This window comes from Chlorocebus sabaeus, chromosome 22, assembly GCF_047675955.1.
Source record: "Chlorocebus sabaeus isolate Y175 chromosome 22, mChlSab1.0.hap1, whole genome shotgun sequence".
Lineage (NCBI taxonomy): Eukaryota > Metazoa > Chordata > Mammalia > Primates > Cercopithecidae > Chlorocebus > Chlorocebus sabaeus.
In genome coordinates, this window is record NC_132925.1 from 21,823,986 (window position 1) to 21,844,272 (window position 20,287).

Consider the following 20,287-nt stretch of genomic DNA (forward strand, 5'->3'; position numbering starts at 1 on the left):
AGGTTACTGCCTTATCTTTCTTCCGTTTATTACCATACTTCTTCTAAAAGAATACAAATTCTGCTTTCACTTCCTGCTCATACACTCACTTCTTAACCCCTTGTAATATGGCTTCTACCTTTACCCCTCTATGAAACCACCTTGTAGAAAATCACTGGGAGTTTAGTTTCATATCCAACAAATCTAATGGATTTGTTTCAGTCCTTACTCTCCTTGTTGTCTCTGCAGAAATTTCACTTTTTGGAACATTCTCCTTCTATAGCCTCTGTGATACCATAGCCTGCTTGCTCTTTTATCTTTCTGGAAACTTCTCTTCCATCTCTTTCACTAGCTGCTTTTTCTTTCTCCTGCTCCATAATTAAAATATGATCTTCTCCACATTCTTTGCCCCATGTGACTTCTCATCTACTCACATTGCTTTACACATGAATTTCTTCAATCTCTTTTACCTTCATCTCAAAATCTTTCTCCTGATGATTCTAAAATCTAGCAATTTCCAATTGCTGTTAAGACTTTCCTACTTAGGTAACCAGCCAGAATTTTAAACTCAGCGTATCTAAAACGAAGCCCATTAACTTATGTTCATGAAACCCCAAACTCCAACTGATTGTTTCTATTTTGTTTTTATAAATGACACCACTATTAATGAATCATCTTTCACAACTCACAAGTAATTTTTTTATTCGTTCTTACTTCTCACGCCCTGTGCCTAGTAAATTGTGGAGTAAGGAAGAGTCTATAGCCTTTGTGATACACAGGGTGGGAAGAGCATCTATTTTGCAGTCAGATAAGTCTGAGTTCAGATCATGGTTTTGTTACTTACTACCCTTTTGGTCTTGAGTCAGTTAGTTAAGCTCACCAGAGTCTTGATATCCTTATGTATAAAGCAGGGAATATAACATTTCCTACATAGCCAATTGAGAAGATTGGATGAGCGCTGCACAGTTTATATGAAGTCCTAATAAATACTGATCTCATTCTTTTCCCTAATCCTGATTATGCCTCTCATACTCAACTTTCTTTCCCATTAAATGGAATAATATGTATCAGGGACTTCATGCGGTTCCTGAAATGCAGATGCTCATTCCATGTTTTTTTCTCCTTTCTTCCTTCTGTTGTGGCCTGCTCAGTTCAGGACCGTGTTGCTTCTTATATGGACAGTTGTCGTGGCTCCCGACACGGCTCTTGCTCCTGCTTCAACATTTGGATTCGGCCGGGCGCGGTGGCTCAAGCCTGTAATCCCAGCACTTTGGGAGGCCGAGACGGGCGGATCACGAGGTCAGGAGATCAAGACCATCCTGGCTAACACGGTGAAACCCCGTCTCTACTAAAAAAATACAAAAAACTAGCCGGGCGTGGTGGCGGCGCCTGTAGTCCCAGCTACTCGGGAGGCTGAGGCAGGAGAATGGCGTAAACCCAGGAGGCGGAGCTTGCAGTGAGCTGAGATCCGGCCACTGCACTCCAGCCTGGGCGACAGAGCCAGACTCCGTCTCAAAAAAAAAAAAAAAAACAAAAAAAAAACACATTTGGATTCACCCCCCTCACTGCTGGCTGGTTTGTCTTCTTCGTGCATGCTCTGATTAGGACACTCTTCTGCTCAGAAGACTTCACTTATTCATGATTTCCAAGAAACTGAAGCAGGAAAACATGTGGACCAAGTTATCTTAGAGACATATGTGCCAGCACTTTCTTACATGTGAGGTCCATTTTGGCCAAGTGGTACCATTCACCGTTCCTTCAACATGTCCTTACTTTTCTGTTCTATTACCTTTCCTCTTGGGTCAGGATGACATCTATGCAGGCTCCATCTTCGAAATCTATTTCGAAATCTATGATGCTTTCCCTGGTTCTTCAAACATATAGGATTTCTCTTTGCTTTGTCCCCCAAAAGATTTTGTACCTCTCATCTTCACCTTAGGTCTCATTTTAGTGGTTATTTATTTACTTGTTCACACTTACTCATTCCTCCCTTCATGATACCATAAAGTTTTGAGCCTGTGTCTAGTTAATATATCTATGTTTTTAAGTAGCTAGTCTTGTAGGCCTCCAAAACCTTTTAGTTCAATTAAAATAATTTAACTTTGATACACAGACCCATGCTTGAAAGTGAAAGTCTTACAGACAACAGTACCACCATTTATGAGAAGAGAAAGAGAAAAGATAAGAGGAATAATAATAATAAGAAAAAAGGGCAGTTTGCTTGGGTTATGAGGTAGTTATTGGAATTCGGTCAGAAAAGTAAGAAATAGAAATAAGTATGTGTCCCAAGAGAAGCAGCAATACCTAGGATTATGCTGACAGAGGGAGGGGGATTTAAAAGCAGTCTCCATTCTAATACTTTTTAAATTCTTGGCATAGTGTGATGATTACTATTCCAAAACAGAAGATATGTTGGCAAACTGCCCTGTATTTGAAAATAGAGGAAACGCCCTGGAAAGAATGAGATGTGGTAAAGAGAGGAAATGACAATGTACTGAAAAGACTGGGCTGTAAGTCATCACAGGAGCGCCCTGAAACCCGATGTGTCAGGCAGGCTGGTAGGATCCTGGGATCCCTCATGTAACGGCACTTATTAAGACAGAAGCAGAGATAAAACAGACTAAGTACACAGAGGAGTTTAAGGTTTCGTGAATGTAAGTGCTGAGTACAGAATGGTGCTCAATAAAAGCTTGTTAATTGATGGACCACAGGTTTGTGATAAGACTTCTCAGAGTCTGATTCTTTCAGGGTGGGATCTAAGAGTAAGGTAAGCACCTTAGAAAATGCCTAGGGCAGGTCACTCAGTGTTGCTGGGACTGGTGGTGTTGGCTTGGCTTGACTAGGATTTAATAATACAGATGTGCCTCAAGTTATGAAGGAGTAACATCCCGATAAACCCATAGCAAACTGGAAATACCATGAGTTAAAAATGCATTTAATACACCCAACTGACTGAACATTATCGATTAGCCTGGCCTACCTTACCTCATGCTCTGAACACTTACATTAGCCTACAGTTGGGCAAAATAATCTAACACAAAGCCTATTTTATAATAAAGTATTGAATATCACATGTACTTTAGTGAATACTGCACTGAAAGTGAAAAATGAATGATTGTATGGGTACTTAAGTATGGTTTCTACTGAATGAGTGTTGCTTTCACACCATTGTTAAGTCGCACTAACACTTGTAGTCATATCTTACCCTTACAGAAGCCACTTATTTCACAAACTTAAATCGTAAGAACTTAGATATAATCCAAGAAGGCCTTTGAGTAGCCAAATTAAGTCCGATTTAAAAAGTTATTTAAGATGAAAACTACCAGTTTAGCCCTGACTAGCCATTTCTTCTGGTTAAATAGCACACATCTATATGGTTGAAAAAGTTTCATTTCATTATAAACTTGTCTAAAAAGAATAGCGTTCAAACACATGCTTAAGCATAACATAGAGCATTGACTGCTCCGTTAGACACACTTTGAAAATCAGAAGGCATTCTCTGAGGTGTGGTTTTGCTGAATTCTGCCTAAGTTGCTTGGCATTCAGGGTTTGTGAGGCCTTGGGCCATGATCATCATCCCTCCAACAGCCTTGTGTGTCTTAGACTGAATGTATACCCATAACTCAGGGAAAATTTGTTTACTCCTCATTTCATCATCAAATACACCATTTATAAGTTTAATAAGCAAAGACCAAGAAAATGGCTAAATTACTAATATCGATGTTTTAATTTAAATGCAAGATAAAAAAATCTGGTTAACTTTATTCTCCTAAGCAGTTGTTGATGCTTTTTGAAGTCTAAAAATGAATTATTTGAAATGATGCCTTTAAAGCTTTCCTTTCTCTGTTTCACTTTAGTTTCTACAAGCATATAGGCTTCGCTTTCTAAGAAGATTCAGAAATTACCCTTGAGGAAAACTTTAAGAAATTTCTTTTTGGCCTCTTAAACTGTGCTTTTCATTGAATTCTTGTGCTCTTTATAAAATTTGCATGATTGGTTTTTAAAATAATTCTGCTAGCATCATGGTCTCATACAATTATTATTCCAGGATTAACAAGAGTCACACAACTTTTATTAAATATCCAAAATACTAAGAAAATCACTTTCGATCAGCATGTGAGAACAGCCTGTGATTGCCTTCTGTTGATTTACTGCTTGTTTGGCATGTTTGGCAGGATATTGCAATCATGCTTTCCACTACCAGATTCATATGGGAAAACTTAGGAACTGCTCCATAACTGTCACATCTGTCGCCAATTTCAGATTTTTCTGAATTTCCCTCATTATCTTCTGTATTTTCACTGGTTTCAAGTTTGCTCATCAAACTTCCTGTTTTTAACCACTGATCCATGCTCCCAGTTGAAAATACAATTTGAAACTATTCACAAAAAAAGTTAAATGTAGTATAACTTTACAACTAAAAAAACCTCAGAATTTGGGGTTATTTTGTGTTATGGGAGAATTCACTGTGTTTAGAGAATTAAACATAAGTATGTGTTTGGAACAAGAAGTATCTGGTCTCATAGACTGCAGTGATAATTTGACTGATCTATGGGAATTGGGTGTGTGTCCATGCAAAAGTTAAAAAAAAACCTCACTGATTTTTAAAAAATTGTATTTTATTTTTACATGGACGGATAAAATCCCAAATTTTAAACTTAATTTAATTTAATTAATTTATTTTTTAGATGTGGTCTCACTATGTTGCCCAGGCTGGCCTCGAACTCCTGGGCTTAAACAATCCTGCCTTTCTCCTGAGTAGCAGGGACTACAGGCATGGCCATGGCCATGTTTTTATTAATAACTACACCATTGATCTTAATGAGACAGATGAGACAGACTCATTAAAAAAAACCCAACTGTAAAGTCTCTGTGGAATTGCCCAGAGATTATGTAACCTGATAGACTAGCACTCTTCCTGCCAGGTAGTGATATTACCATAACCTATTATCATAGATGTGTTTTCAGGTTTTCTTACTGTAGGAGTCGTGTTTATACTATATGATGTCCACTCTGATTGGAGCAGAGGTGATAACTTGATTGGCCTGGATCAATCAGATACGCTTTTCTATAATTAGGGAATTGGAACTAAAACCTTCTAGTTTAGTCTAATTACATTTTATGGTAGTCAGAATGCTAAGATGTCCCTAATCTCAGTTTAGCTGGATATAATGCTAACCTGCAGCTACTTGGGAAAAGAAAGATTGGTGGATAACACTCCTTTAATACCCTCTGAGATGTGAAGAAAAATCTGCTCCTTTGCAAAATAGGCACTGACTACTATGTCTTTTGGGTTCTTGTATTTACTTTTTTTACTTTTCTGTCTTGGAACTTTTAGCTCTCATTTCTTGTTGCCATTTTGGTGTTTATCCAAGAGGTGAAGAATAGTCATGAGTCTCCCCAGTTCTGCCCACTCTGGGTCCATACTTTCTATACTGGCCTTTCTGAGCTTTTTAGTTGAAGGTATACCACAAAGATATCTGATTATTGACAGCATACTGCATACTGATTTTCCGACATATGTTGGCAGAGATGGAGCCTTGGTTACTTTTAATTCAGTTGGGATAATACTGGAATCTTCCAAAAGAAACTTTGACAAAAACTAGGGATGGAGTTTGGTGGCAGTGGAGAGATGGGATGGTGGAAAAGCTTAGAAATCAATGAATTCCCGTAGGTCAGGGTTCTGATCTGTACTGTATGTCCAGTCAAGATTCAGTTTGGCTAGGACAGCTTTAGGGCAGGTAGCCTCTTGTTCCTGGACTAACTTTAAACTTCTCTGTATTGTGCATATATATTTGAATGAGCACAAAATTTTAAAAAATGCAGTAAAAGCACAAGCTACAGAAGAAAAAAAGATAAGTGGGATGTCATCAAAATTAAAAGTTTTGTGCTTCAAATAACGTCAAGAATGTAAAAAGACAACCAATGGAATGAGAGAAAATATTTAGACAGCGTATGTCTAATAAGGAATTTGTATTCAGAATATATAAAGAACTTTTACAATTAACAATCAGAGACAAATAATTCAATTTAAAATTGGGAGATAAATTGCATAGATGTTTCTCCAAAGTCTTACAAATGGTGACTGACTAAGCACATGAAAAAACACTTAGCATTGTTAGACATTAAGGGAACGCAAATCAAAACCACTATAACACTCTCATCCATTAGGATGGCTAAAATAGAAAAACGTCAAACACCAGACAGTAACAACGTGCGCGAGCATGTATGTGTGTTTTTTTTCTGGACTGCTTTTTATTTTTATTTTTATTTTTTATAAGACTCTGTGTAACTGAGCCACATGAAGCATTAGTTATGTTTGGGTCTCACCGCCATAGCACTTTTCAGCTTATTATGACTTTTACCATGTATTATCTACCTCACTGATCTTTACAATCATGTGAGATTGGTGAAGTAGTACATTATTTTCTCTTTTTTGAAGATAAAGACACTCAGGCTCAGAGATACTTTGTGACTTGACCAAATCATCCTCTAAGTGGTTAAACTAGGGCTTCAATTCAGGTTTTCTTTACAATATACCATGTTGCTTCCTAAATAATACTGGCTTAGGTTTAATTGCAATATTTAGATGGCTTTAAAATATTATATTCATGGATATCACTTTATTTTAAACTTTACAACCACCCTATGAGATGAGTAGGCCGAGGAATTTTATATTAATTTTACAGTTGAATATGATGGCCAGAATAATCAAGTTTTATTTCAAGCTCTGCCACCCACTTTCCTTGGACAGATTATATAATTTCTAAAGTTCTAAGCTTTTTTATGTGTAAACTGAAGGCTCCTACTAGATGACCTCAAAGATCCCTTGTAAGCCTACTGTTCTGTGATCTTATCCTTTAGTATGTCCTTCCATTAGCAGCATATGTACTTTGAGGTGCTCTTGTGGCTGTGGTGAATGAATTTCTGTTGGATGACCTGTACTTTCTTACTGGATTATTTCTGTAACCCTTATATACATCTTTGAAAAGCATGGTCAAGATCAGGGGAGCAGGCTTTAGTTATATAACAGAACAGGGCTCAAGTAACTGAACAATATGGGGGTTAAATTTATGGAACCAAGGCTTGGTTTCATTGACTTGGGCTCTAAAGTAATTAAACTACACATAGACATTCTAGAATGTAATAATTTCATTTAGTTGGATGACAACATCCTAACACATCAGAGTTAACTTCTTATGGTAAATAATGTGCCTCACATTTTTGTAACAATGAGTTTCTGCTGTTACCAACACTTTGCAACCTGGCTGTAGAAAAAACTTCCTTAATTTGTACCTCATTATGAAGAGTGCATCAGAGGAGATTCTTTTTATTTCCCATTTACTTTCTGCATTATGTATCACTTGTTTTTATTGATTCACAATGATAATACATAGATGTTAAAAGATATGTTTAAAACACTTCTTATGCTTTCACATTTTCTAGGTATCTAAAAATAAAATAATGAACTAGATATTTAATAAATGCTTCTAGCTAAATAATTCTGGGATCTTTTCCCTTCATTGATTTTGAAGAGGTAAATTTCAGCTTTTTCCAGGATATTAGTTCAGGAAAATAGGTGGGTGTGAATGTTGCGTAACAGTTTTTGAGCTAGCTGCACAATCTTTTGATAACAATCAATTAGGTTTCAGATTCTGTCAATATTTCCCCTACAACCCAAGAACCAATGATCTTATGGAAAATAAAATTTGCCCTTTTCCTTTTTAGCAGTTATAATATCTTTGTCTCTCTCTGCCCTTTTCTCTCTCCTGTTGAAGAAAGCTATAAATGCACTGATAGGATTTTCAGTTCATCAACCATGTGGGAAATTATCATCCTTCCACTTTTCTTAAGAACTGAAAGCTCCCTCAAAGAAAAGAGCTCTCTCAGTGGTTGGCTGAGTTAAATACAGAAAGTCAAAACATATGGGAAAATATTGAAGCCTTTTCCTACGACTTCCTAGAGGTGTTCTCATGAGAAATGAGAGTCAGCTTCAGGACAGCTTAATTTTGGCTGAATTTCTGCCATCTTCCCTTCCATGTCTCTATAAAGGCCACCAGGATTCAAGAGTAGTAGTATGCCTGCCTCAGATAGTTCAGAGATAAAGCTTATCAGAAGAGATAAGAGTATAAAGTTTTCTTTGAAAACTATGAAGAACTAGTCAAATGTGTAATAGTAAATTTCCAACTAACTTCTTGAAACGGCAATGGCTGTTTCTGATATGTGTTTACAGATTAGGTGCACATTACTCAATATGATAGTTAAAACCTATTTCCTCAATTTTTTTTTTTTTTTTTTTTTTTTTTGATATGAAGTCTTGCTTTGTCGCCCAGCCTAGAGTGCAATGGTGCAATCTCGGCTCACTGCAACCTCTACCTCCTGGGTTCAAGTGATTCTCCTGCCTCAGCCTTCCAAGTAGCTGGGATTAGACACCTACCGTCATGCCTGGCTAATTTTTTTTTGTATTTTTGTAGAGACAGGGTTTCACCATGTTGGCCAGGCTGGTCTTGAACTCCTGACCTCAGGTGATCTGCCCACCTCGGCCTCCCCAAAGTGCTGGGATTATAGGTGTGAGCCACCACGCCCGGCCTCATCAAATTATATTATGGTGATTTATTCCCATTAGTCAGACCACATTTATTTCATGAAATGTATATATTCCTCTTTCCTAACAATACGAAATAAAATAAAAAACCCTGTAATAAAAAGTAACTTAAATATGCAAAGGCTTACATTGGATTTTAAAAAATCTTATGGGCCAAAAGTTTAAAATCATGATACAAGAATATGCTGAACTAGAACAATTGAGCCTGACCATTGTTTCACAAGACCATGGGGCCGTGGGAAGTTTTATAACTTAAACTTTCAAAAGACGGGTTTTTTTGGATCTCTTCCAAAAGAACATATTTCACTGAATATAGTTCTGAACTATCTCGTTTAAACATTTTTTTTTTCAGAATTTACTATATTTTCAAATCTATTCATTACTACTCTTTGGCGTTTACTGGTTGCTTGAATATATAAATATAGAAAACATTCTGCTAAACACTTTCCATGTATTATCCTGTGTAATAGCACCACAATCTGAACGAGACTGGTACTATTACTAATTGCAAATGAGAAAACTGAGGCTCAGGAAAGTTAATCGACTTGTCCTAAGAGTGTACATAGCAAAAATGTGGTAGTGGGTTTCTTTTTTAATTTTTCTGGAGAGTCTGACTTAAGGGTTCCCGTTACCTACTTTTTAATAGCACTTCCGTGATATTACTTCTGCCTAACTTCCAACTGATAGTATTTCCATTTGTACAATAGTCTTCATATTATAGAACCATTATTTTTAGCATCTTGGGTCTTAGGCTCACAGTTCTTATGGTGGGCCGCTCTGACTTTTAGAATCATGGTTGCCCACTAACTTCAACTCATTCAAGCATGTTTGGATATCTAATTTTGGGAGGTCCTACTAGTTTCTCATCAGTGCATTCAAACAAACTCATTCTTCATGGGATAAATATGTAAAATCTTTTGTATAAGTAATAACTCCATATCAGGCCCAGATAATGGCATCGTTTGAGGGATAGGCATTTGTACTTAAGAATGGCTGTAAACCAATCAGTGTTACTGGGTCTTTATATTAATATTAAAACCATACTGTTATTAAAGGGAATTTAGTGTGTGCCAGGCACAGCTAGGACCTATTAACTATAACACTGTTAACTGTAGCACTATTTTACCTCATTCTAGTATTAGCAGTACTAGAGAGGCAGCTAGTGTTATCATGAGGCTAAGTATGTTTCTATCAACCTCCTTGGGGAAAGCAATGGATCCAAGCCTTCTTACTTTTATTTAAATCAATATGTTGAGTGATTTCTCCAATATAGCTAGGAATTTGGCAGAATAAAGGATAGAAATCATATTTTAGATACATAATTCTCTCAATAACTTCCCCAAGCAATTTAAAAAATATTCATGACTTAGTGACTTGACTTTCTTGGTTAAATAGTATTGTTGACTTATTTATATGTATGTTCGCTTCATTGGCCATATGTGTGGATTATTTACTTTTTAGATTAGATTGTGGAGGGGATACTATGGTGTGCCACCCAGGTCCTCCATGTCAAGACTGAGGTACTCATTCTTTCAGCACCCTTAGAATATTGGTTGTTGCTGATAGCTTTTACCCAAGTCCCACTCTAGGGATTGTCCTCAGCTTCCTTGCCCAAGACTATTGGTATGGTTTAGCTGTGTCCCCACCCAAATCTCATCTTGAATTGTAGCTCACAATTCCCACATGATGTGGGAGGGACCCAGTGGGACATAATTGAATCATGGGGGCAGGTCTTTCTCGTGCTCTTCTTGTGGTAGTGAATAAGTCTTATGAGATCTGATGGTTTTATAAAGGGGAGTTTCCCTATACAAGCGCTCTTCTCTTGTCTGCCGCCATGTGAGACATGCCTATCACCTTCAGCATGATTGTGAGACCTCCCCAGTCATGTGGAACTGTGAGTCCACTAAATCTCTTTCTTTTGTAAATTGTCGGGTGTGTCTTTATCAACAGTGTGAAAACAGATGAATACACCTATGCTCCTTGCTCAGAAGCAGCCTGCACCTATGACTATGTGATATGCAAAATGTTTCAGGCTCCTTCACCTCCATTTGGAACAACTCTGAAGGGCTATTCCAGACCCCCTGACATCAGCTGAGACCACTGTTGTTTTTGTGTAACAGTTTGGTCTCTCCTTCTGCTCAATCCTTTTTTTTCTTCAACCCCTTACAGATACTCCTGAGATCACTCTCCAATAAAATCCTCATGCAAATCCCCACTATAGTCTCTTTTCTGGGGAACATGACCTGATATAGTTAGGGAAGAGTTTTAATTCCAAAATTATTTATTCTTGCCACTCATTCAGCATTCTTCTGGTCTATCTTCCTCCTTTTGACAGTTGTGTACTCTGGGAAATCATTTTTTTTTTTTTTTTAACCTGAGACAGAGTCTTGCTCTGTCACCCAGGCTGATATGTAGTGGTGCCACCACAGCTCACTGCAGCCTCAACCTCCTGGACTCAACGGATCCTCCCACCTCAGCCTCCAGAGTACCTGGGACGACAGGCCTGTGCCATCACGCCTGGCTAATTTTTGTATTTTTTGTAGAGACAGTGTTTTGCCATGTTGCCCAGGCTGGTCTCAAACTCCTAGGCTCAAGCAATCTGCCTGTCTCAGCTTCCCTAAGTGCTAGGATTACAGGTGTGAGCCATCCTGCCCTGTTGAAATCAAGCTTTTGATAATTAGCCTAATTACAATGTAAGTGGGAATGCAAATACACTAAAAAATAAAATTTAAGAGAGAAATTTGGATTATTGCCAATCCTTCCTCAGCATTAAAAATGATTAGAGATCTTTCCATATAATAGGACATGACAGGAAAATTAAAGCCATTCACTGAATATTTTGGGTGCCTACTATACTTAAAAAAACTATGAAAAATTAAAGAAGAGTAAGATATGGCCCCTGCCCTCAAGGAAAAGAAACAAATAGCTAGAAACTAAATAGATAAGAGAAACATTAGTTGTTTTAATAAAGTACTATGAGTTCTGATTAGAAAGCAATTTAGCTGGGATAATTGGAGTGGGTATCTGGAAAACTTTATACTAAAGGACACTGCAGGAAGGCTCAGTGTGTCTGAGGACACCTTAGTCAACTTAGCATTTTAAACCCATTAACCAACTTTTTGTAAACTCCTGTATGATAGAATTGTCAAATTCTTTTCCCCCAATCTGAGTCAGTTGGAGGTGGGCTGATTTTACCAATGGTAGTGTCAGCTACCATTGACGTGCCTCCACACTCCCAATTCTTTCCTTTCATAAGCCTCAAGATCAAATGACCTTCTCAGCAACTTACATTTTCAGTTTGACAAAAGTATTTTCACTGGATCCTTGTAACTCTGCATGGGAGAAATCATGAGAACATTTAACAAGGACTTAAGTGTGTCCACTTATGTCGATGAATCATCTGCTCCTAGCCCTGAACCACTTCTTCCTGCCTCGTTGGCTCTGACTGCTTCTACTCTGCTAATAAGTGGTTTTGTCTGAGTTGTGCTGGAAGAAAAAGATCTGGTGAGGGTGGAATGCGTCATGAGTAAATGAAAGTACCAACTGAAGTGAGAACACAAAGAGGTGAATGGAGAGATTGAACCCATATTCCTTTAAATTTAGACCTGAGCTTATCATTTCAAGATGGGGCTTCAATATTTTAAATTGGAAACAGTTCTGAGTTAATGCTCAGAGGATCCAGTGACAATCTGTCAATAAAGTAGTAATCTTGGGAGATTTTCCCAAAGTATAATTTCTGGGCTTTGTACATATGTCTTATGGTAGATATGTACCCAAAGCAGGCTAACCAACCTGACCAAACTGGTGGATTTACCAATTGTGTTTCTTTGAAGCCACACATAGAAACCGCTGAATCTATTAGTGGACTCAATTCAGCTGTTGTAATTTGTCAACTGAAGGAACATATCAAGAATCAAGACCAACTTATCTAATTCACATGCTACTTTAGCTCTTTCTTTCATTTCACCTGGGATTTTATTAAGATTGTAGTTTTGGAAACCAGGGCAGGAGTGGGGCAGGGATAGGGGAGCGGAGCGGAGAGAAAGGAAGAAAAACCCAGGATTGAAGGTAGAGCTTCCCTTCATTGCTCAATCCCTGATATCCTGTGGCATTGGCTCCCATTCCTTGCCATTTTATTCCAGACAATAGAACCAGTCAGACCTGCAGTGCTTTACTTCAGACATTACATCCTATGACAAACATGTCAACAGATCATAACTGTGTGGCTTCTCTATTCTTTCCTGAAGCAATATTTCTTTATTATTGGAGCTTGGGAATCAAATAAAGGGAACCTCTCCAAAGAATTAAGGCATTTAAGCTGTGTGTGTTAAAAGCTTATTTTTTGTTCTATTTGGCAGCAGGAATGCTCCAAGGATTTTTGGATAATCAGCACCATAGAAAATTATTCCTCCTTTAAAGTTTCTACTAAAGAATTTACATTACAATTTTACATTTTCTATTATATAGCTCCAACCATCTAAAGCAAAACCGTGGTGTATTGCTTGTGTTTAAAACATGCAGTCACTGGACTGGAAGCAAGCTTTGCGGAAGGTCATATTTCTTAAATGCTTTTAAATCTCTGGGGCTATTTTTTTAAAAGAGAAAGTTAAACACTGATATGATAATATTAAAAGTTAATTTTTATTCAGCTCCTCTTAGGTACCAGATTTCATTCTAAGGGCTTCACAAGCATTAACTCATTTAATCCTCATTAAACACATTAGTTAAATATTTTTATTATCCTCATTTTTTAGCTTAGGAAACTAAGGCATAGAAAGAGTAAGAAGGTTGTTCAAGGTCTCACAGCTGGTAGGTGGAAGAGTCAGAATTTGTATCTAGGCAGGCTGCTTCTAGGACTATGCTACATGGGGCCACGTGATAGCAAGCTGCCATTTTATAGATGATAAAATTGGTATCTAAAGACATGAAATTATGGCTGGGCACGGTGGCTCATGCCTGTAATCCCAGCACTTTGGGAGCCCAGGGCAGGAGGATCACGAGGTCAGGAGATCAAGACCATCCTGGCTAACATGGTGAAATGCCATCTCTACTAAAAGTCCAAAAATTAGCTGGGCGTAGTGACGCATGCATGCCTGTAATCCCAGCTACTTGAGAGGCTGAGGCAGGAGAATTGCTTGAACCAGGGAGTCAGAGGTTGCAGTGAGCTGAGATTGCGCCACTGCACTCCAGCCTGGTGACAGAGCAAGACTCAAAACAAAAACAAAAACAAAAACAAAAATGACATGAAGTAACTTGCTAAGATCATATACCTGGTAAGTCATGGAGTCGGGATTTGACCTCGAGTCCCTTAGGCCTCTTTCCAATGCCTTTGTTTTCATTTCACGTTGACCTATAGGTAAAAGTCGCAGAAACTGGAATCATACAGTCAGAAGAACAGCTGACAGGCAGTTTGGGTTTTCCCCATTATAGACAAACAAAACCTGAAAAATGTAGGCATTTATTTTAATATTTCCAAATCTAATATAAATACAGGCTCAGCACCATTTTTCCTAACCAAGCATCTACCTTTGGTAAGTCCTCCTTGTTCCTTTTTCCCCCTCGACCTCAACCTCCAAAAGAAGGGCTGGAGGCCAGGGACAAATCTTGACTATGAAAGTGAACAATTAAACGTACTTGGGGCTCCATCGATGAGGAATCTCCCACGTTGCTCACCTGTCTAGCGCCAGTAGGGCATCTTTGAAGAGAGTCCCAAGTCCAGGGTTGTAGGACTGTTCATGGGACCTCAGGGTCAACCCCGTGGTTGTCGTCACCATCGGGCTTGGGCTTGCCCTACAGAAGCTACCTGACATTTACTTGACCCACATCTACTCAAAATCATATCACATATTGACTTCTTGATAAATAAGATGACACGACGTGTGAAAATACTACCAGTAAGTGAACAAAGCAGGATACCCAGTGGAGGTCCTGATCATGATGTGAAGTTCTTTTTGAATTTTATGTCTTTGAGGATTAAGTGAATTAGAGTATCTTAAGCCTCTAACTGTGTTTGGGACATAGTAGATACTAATATTCCTTTTTTTTTTTTGATTGAATAAAGTTTTATTTTTCCAAATGTACAGTTGGTTGGACCTATTCATGCATCTTCATCAGCAGCTGGAGCATCTCTGCCCTTGGTATTTCTGGAGTAAATTACTTGAGCTCTGTGCTTTGAAACCAGTTTGATAAGTCCTTTACTAAGGAGCTCCTGAAGGGCTGCCCTGGCCAGGGAGCCTCGAATGTTCAGTCTCTCAGAGACCATAGCTGGGGTTATAGTTTATAGTTGGGAACTTCCGTACAGAGTTTGTCCTAGGTAGCTTTGTCAAACAAGACTAAGTTATTGAGCTTGTCCCGAACTTTGCCTTTGGACCACTTCTTCTTTTTGGCCTTGCCCCCGGTTTTGTTCACTGGGTCTTTGTCTTTCTTGGCCGACTTTCCGGCATCCTTCTTCCTCTTGTCGTCCTTGGGCGGCATTGCGAAGCTCGCAGAGCAGCAGCGGACACCGCAGCCTTGCTAAGATGTCGGACAAAAAGCCTAATATTCTTTTCTTTGCTTGTCTTCCATTCCCTTCCCTGTTCATGTAAATAATGATTCTGGCAACCAAGAAACATACGAGCTGATCAATTATTGAGCAAATGTATTTAAAATACCCACTGCGTGCCTGGCATTCCTGGGCTTTGTGTAGAATACTAGAGTTGTTGCTGGCTAGCCAAGTCTTTAAGAAACGTACTTTTAAAAATTATTTTTTTTTCACAGTAAAATTTACATAACACAGAAATGATTATTTTAGTCATGTAAGTGTACAGTTCAGTGGCATTAAGTACATTTACAGTGTTGTGCAACCATCACTATCCATTTTCAGAAATTTTTTTATCACAAACAGAAACTCTGTACCTGTTAAATAGTGTCCTTATTCTTCTCTTAGCACCTTGTAACCCTTTCTGTCTCCATGAATTTGCCTGTTCTAGGTATCTCTTATTAGTGGAATGATACAATATTTGTTTTTTTGTGCATGGCTTATTTCAGTTAGCATACTGTTTTTTAAAGTTTATCCACGTTGCAGCATGTATTAGAATTTCCTTTTTGTTGAGATGGGTCTCACTCTGTCACCCAGGCTGGAGTGCAGTGGCATGATCTTGGCTCACTGCAGCCTCAACTTCCCAAGCTCAGGTGATCCTCCCACCTCAGCCTCCTGAGGTGCTGGGACTACAGGCATGTGCCACCGTGCCTGGCTAATTTTTTGTATTTTTGGTAGAGATGGGGTTTCACCATCTTGCCCAGGCTGTTCTCCAACTCCTGAGCTCAAGCAATCCGCCTGCCTCGGCCTCCCAAATTGCTGGGATTACACTGCACCCGGCCAAAATTTCCTTTCTTTTTTAAGGCTAGTATTCTATTGTATGTGTTTGCTACATTTGTTTATCCATTTATCTGATGATAGACACTTAGGTTTTTTCTACTTTTTGGCTATTGTGAATAGTGCTGCTATGAATATGGGTACACAAGTATCTGTTTGAGTCTCTGCTTTCAATTTTTTTGGGCATAAACCTGCAAGTGGAATTGCTGGATCATATGGTAATATTATTTTTAACTTTTTGAGGAAATGTCATACGTTTTCCACAGTGGCTGTGCCATTTTACATTCCCACCAGTGATGCACGAGTTCCAGTTTCTACATATCTTTGACAACACAGCTTGTATTTTAGTAAATGCACTTCTTGCAGTATTTTCCATAAAACATAACCATCCTAATGGATGTAAAGTAATATCTCATTGTGGTTTTGACTTGCATTTCCCTAATGACTAGGGATATTGACATCTTTTCATGTGCTTGTTGGCCATTTGCATATCTTCTTTGGAGAAATGTTTATTCAAATCCTTTGTTCATTCCTGAATTGGATTGTTTTTATTTTCATTGCAGAGTTGTAGGAGTTCTTTATATATTCTGGATATTAATCTACAGTCAGATATATGACTTACAAATGTTTTCTCCCATTCTGTGGATCGTCTTTTTAATCTCTTGATAGTATGCTTTGATGCATGAAAGTTTTTAATTTTGATGGAGTCCAGTTTATCTGTTTCTTCTTTTGTTGTCTGTACTTTTGGTATAGTATCCAAGAAATCATCACCAAATTCAACATCCTTCAGAAACATACTTTTTGTTTGTTTGTTTTGTAAAGAAAAGTCTTGGGGTTGATCCAAAGGGAGTGAGTTATCCAAAATGTTCACAGTGAGTTACAGATCAAATTTCTTGTTCTACTTTTTCCCCGCTTCTCACAACTGCACTTGACTAGTCTTAAAAAATTTTTTAAAAAAGTCTTGGGGGAGAAAAGGAGGAGGGCAGGGATTGAAAAACTGAGTATTGTGCTTGGTATTTGGGTGACTGAATCAATAGTGCCCCAAACCTCAGCATCACACAAAATACCCAGGTAACAAATCTACACACGTACTCCCTGAATCTAAAATAAAAGTTGAAATTATTTTAAAAAAGAGAAAACTCTCCAGGGAAATAGAGAATAATTGAGGTCAATGTATAATAATTTCCAGTTGAAGGTGGTAGATAATGAATATACAGTTGTTCAGAGAAGAGGGAAAACAATCCAAGTACCTTAATAAAATCTTAACTTTACATCAGTTTACTCTGAGCGAGAAGAAATAAAGTGCAAGTCCAGAAGACATAGTGCTTGCCCAACTAAAGAGGAGTTCTGGGAATAAGCCAAGCCCTTGGAATAAGCGACAGTTGCATAATCATTTCAAATAAACAATTTGGATGTGCGTAGGATCTTGTATATATATTTATTTATTGTGTACACTTTTATCTCCCAAATCCAATTATGCTTTTGAGAATAGGCAAAAGCTTTTTGTAAGGTGATGGATTGATGGTGAATGAGAGTAAGAAGTAAAGCAATTTTTGCAAGCAAGAAGATCAGTTTTGTAATCTGGGAGGCCCCTTACTTTACACTAAAATATCTATTTGTATAGTTTTGTTCCATTGATGAGAGGAAAATATTTGTGATGACATCCATGTGTCCTAAGTTTCTATGGCACTTACAACTTGAGATATTATATCCTGTTGTAAAAGTAGAGACCATGATGTTTGGTTTAGAAAAGAAAGATTCCCCATGTATCTAGATTATCTATCTATCTATCTGTCTGTCTGTCTGTCTATCTATCTATCTTTCTATCAATCAATCATCTATCTATCTACCTATCTATCTATTGTAATGCCACCTAATCAATTATCTTTCAATTCAGAGTATGAATTCGCAATTAATTCTGGGTAGTTCCTTGAAGTGGATCTGGGAACGTTCAGAACTCCGAACAGAATTGCTACCCTATTATCCAAAGCCTGACTCTAAATTCCTATTTGTTATGTAATTCTTCGTTGGACTGGTGTTTAAACACACATTCCTTTGTATTTATCCTCCATTTCCTGGAGCTTAATTTTCTTCTTAGAGCAAATTGATCTTCAGCTTTGGGAGGATCCAGATCATAAAGGGTCTTGTGTGCCCGGTCAAGATGTGCAGATATTGTATGTCACAGATTGGGAAGCCAGTGAGAAGACAGGATTATATAGATTTGTTAGAAAGTTCACCCTGGCAACATGGTGGAAAAGAGTTTGGAAGTAGATGGGATGAGGCTGATGGTTTTACTGTCCCCTTCTTCCCTTCATATTCTAACCTCACTGGGGAAAGGAGCCTTATGTTGGATATTATAATACCATGAAGAAACAGGGAGAAAGGGGTTTGAGAAACAGAAACACAATCAATACTGACATACAAACATGTTGCTCTGGGGATCTATTGTCAAAACCCTGAGATTTCTTTTGCAATGTTTACCAAGCACTCAGCCCATCAGACATTAAACACCTAGGCTCATCACTCCTTTGGTTCTGGCAGGCAGGCTTCCTCACCTCCGGTTTATCTTTCCTACAGAGCAACTGGTCAGATGCTGAGTGCTGGGGATTGGGACAGGCAATTTTAATTCTAAAATGGAGCCTTTATATTTTTAATTTTCCCTCAAAAAATTTCAAATATACAGAACAATAGAGATAACAAATTATTAAAATACAATCAATAATTTTCAATATTTAACTATTTAATTTAATATTAAAATAGTAGAGAAAGGAACTCTGCTATTCCTGTCACCCATGTTCAATAATTAGTAATATTTTGCCATACTTGCTTTATTACTAAATCTACATTTTTGCTGGTCTTTTTTATTCATATTATTTTGATTGACTGACACATCATAATTATAAATATTTATGAGGTACAATGTGGTATTTTGATATATGTAGAGAATGCGAAATGATTAAATCAAGTAAATTAACATATCCATCACCTCAATTATGTATCATTTTTTATGGTGAGATATTTGAAGTTTACTCTGTTATTTTGAAATATGTAATATATTATTGTTGACTATAGTCATCCTGCTCTGTGATAGATGTTAAAACCTATTCCTCCTGTCTGTCTGACACTTTATACTCTGATCAACAGCTCCCTATCACCTCTCCCAGCCACTCTCTGGTAATCACCATTCTACTCTCTAGTTGTATGAGTTCAATACTTCTTAGATTCCACACATAAATGAGATCAGATAGTATTTGTCTTTCTGTGCCTGATTTATTTCACTTTTTGCTGAAGTATTTTAAAGCAAATTTTCTCATGACCTCATGTCATTATACCTCTATATGCTTCATTATGCATCTCTTAAAAAGAAACATTTTCTTACATAATCATAATTATCACATCTAACAATATTAACAGTGATTCTTGGGTAACCTCTAGTATATCCAGTCTACATTTAAATGTCCCTACTGGTCTTAAAAATCTATTTGTGTAGTTGATTTGTTGAGCTAGGATTCAAACAAAATCAAAGATATTTTCTAAACATTTCATTATACTCCAGATATTAGGTTTTCTCTGACACTTCTTTAACCCCACCTTTTCAGTTTGTATTGGAGTGCTTTTATGTGGTTCATAATTTTGGAAGCCATTTCTATCCATTTCATTGAATCAGTTACCATGTATAGTAGGCTGAATAATGTCCTTTCCCCTCTGTTCTCCATGATATCCAGGTCCTAATCCCTAGAACCAGTGAATGTTAACCTACATGGCAAGAGAGATTTTGTAGATGTGATTAAGTTAAAAATCTTGAGATGGGGAGATTATCCTGGATTATATGGGTGAACATTAAATGCACTTACATGTGTCCTTATAAGAAGGAAGTGGAGGTTGGGTGCGGTGGCTCACACCTGTAATCCCAACATTTTGGGAGGTTGAGGTGGACAGATCACCTGAGGTCAGGAGTTCGAGACCAGTCTGGCCAACATGGTGAAAACCCGTCTCTACTAAAAATGCACAAATTAGCCTGGTGTGGTGGCGGGTGCCTGTAATCTCAGCTACTTGGGAGGCTGAGGCAGGAGAATTGCTTGAACCTGGGAGGCGGAGGTTGTAATGAGCTGAGATCATGCCACTGTATTCCAGCCTGGGTGAAAGAGTGAGACTGTGTTAAAAAATAAATAAATAAATAAATAAATATATAAATAAATAGAAGGAAGTGAAGAGAGATTTAATACAGAAGACAGAGAAGACAGAAGGCCATGTGACAGAAGCAGAAGGAAACAGAGTCACAGAGAGAACATGCTACACTGCCGGCTTTGAGGACGGAGGAAAGGGCCAGAGCCAAAGAATGCAGGTGG

At 37.9% G+C, this 20,287-nt stretch overlaps 1 pseudogene; it reads right to left on the bottom strand.

Moving 5' to 3' along the window:
* Positions 1-14,650: 14,650 nt before the first annotated feature.
* LOC103228425 (small ribosomal subunit protein eS25 pseudogene) lies at positions 14,651-15,106 on the bottom strand (annotated as a pseudogene).
* Positions 15,107-20,287: the final 5,181 nt, after the last annotated feature.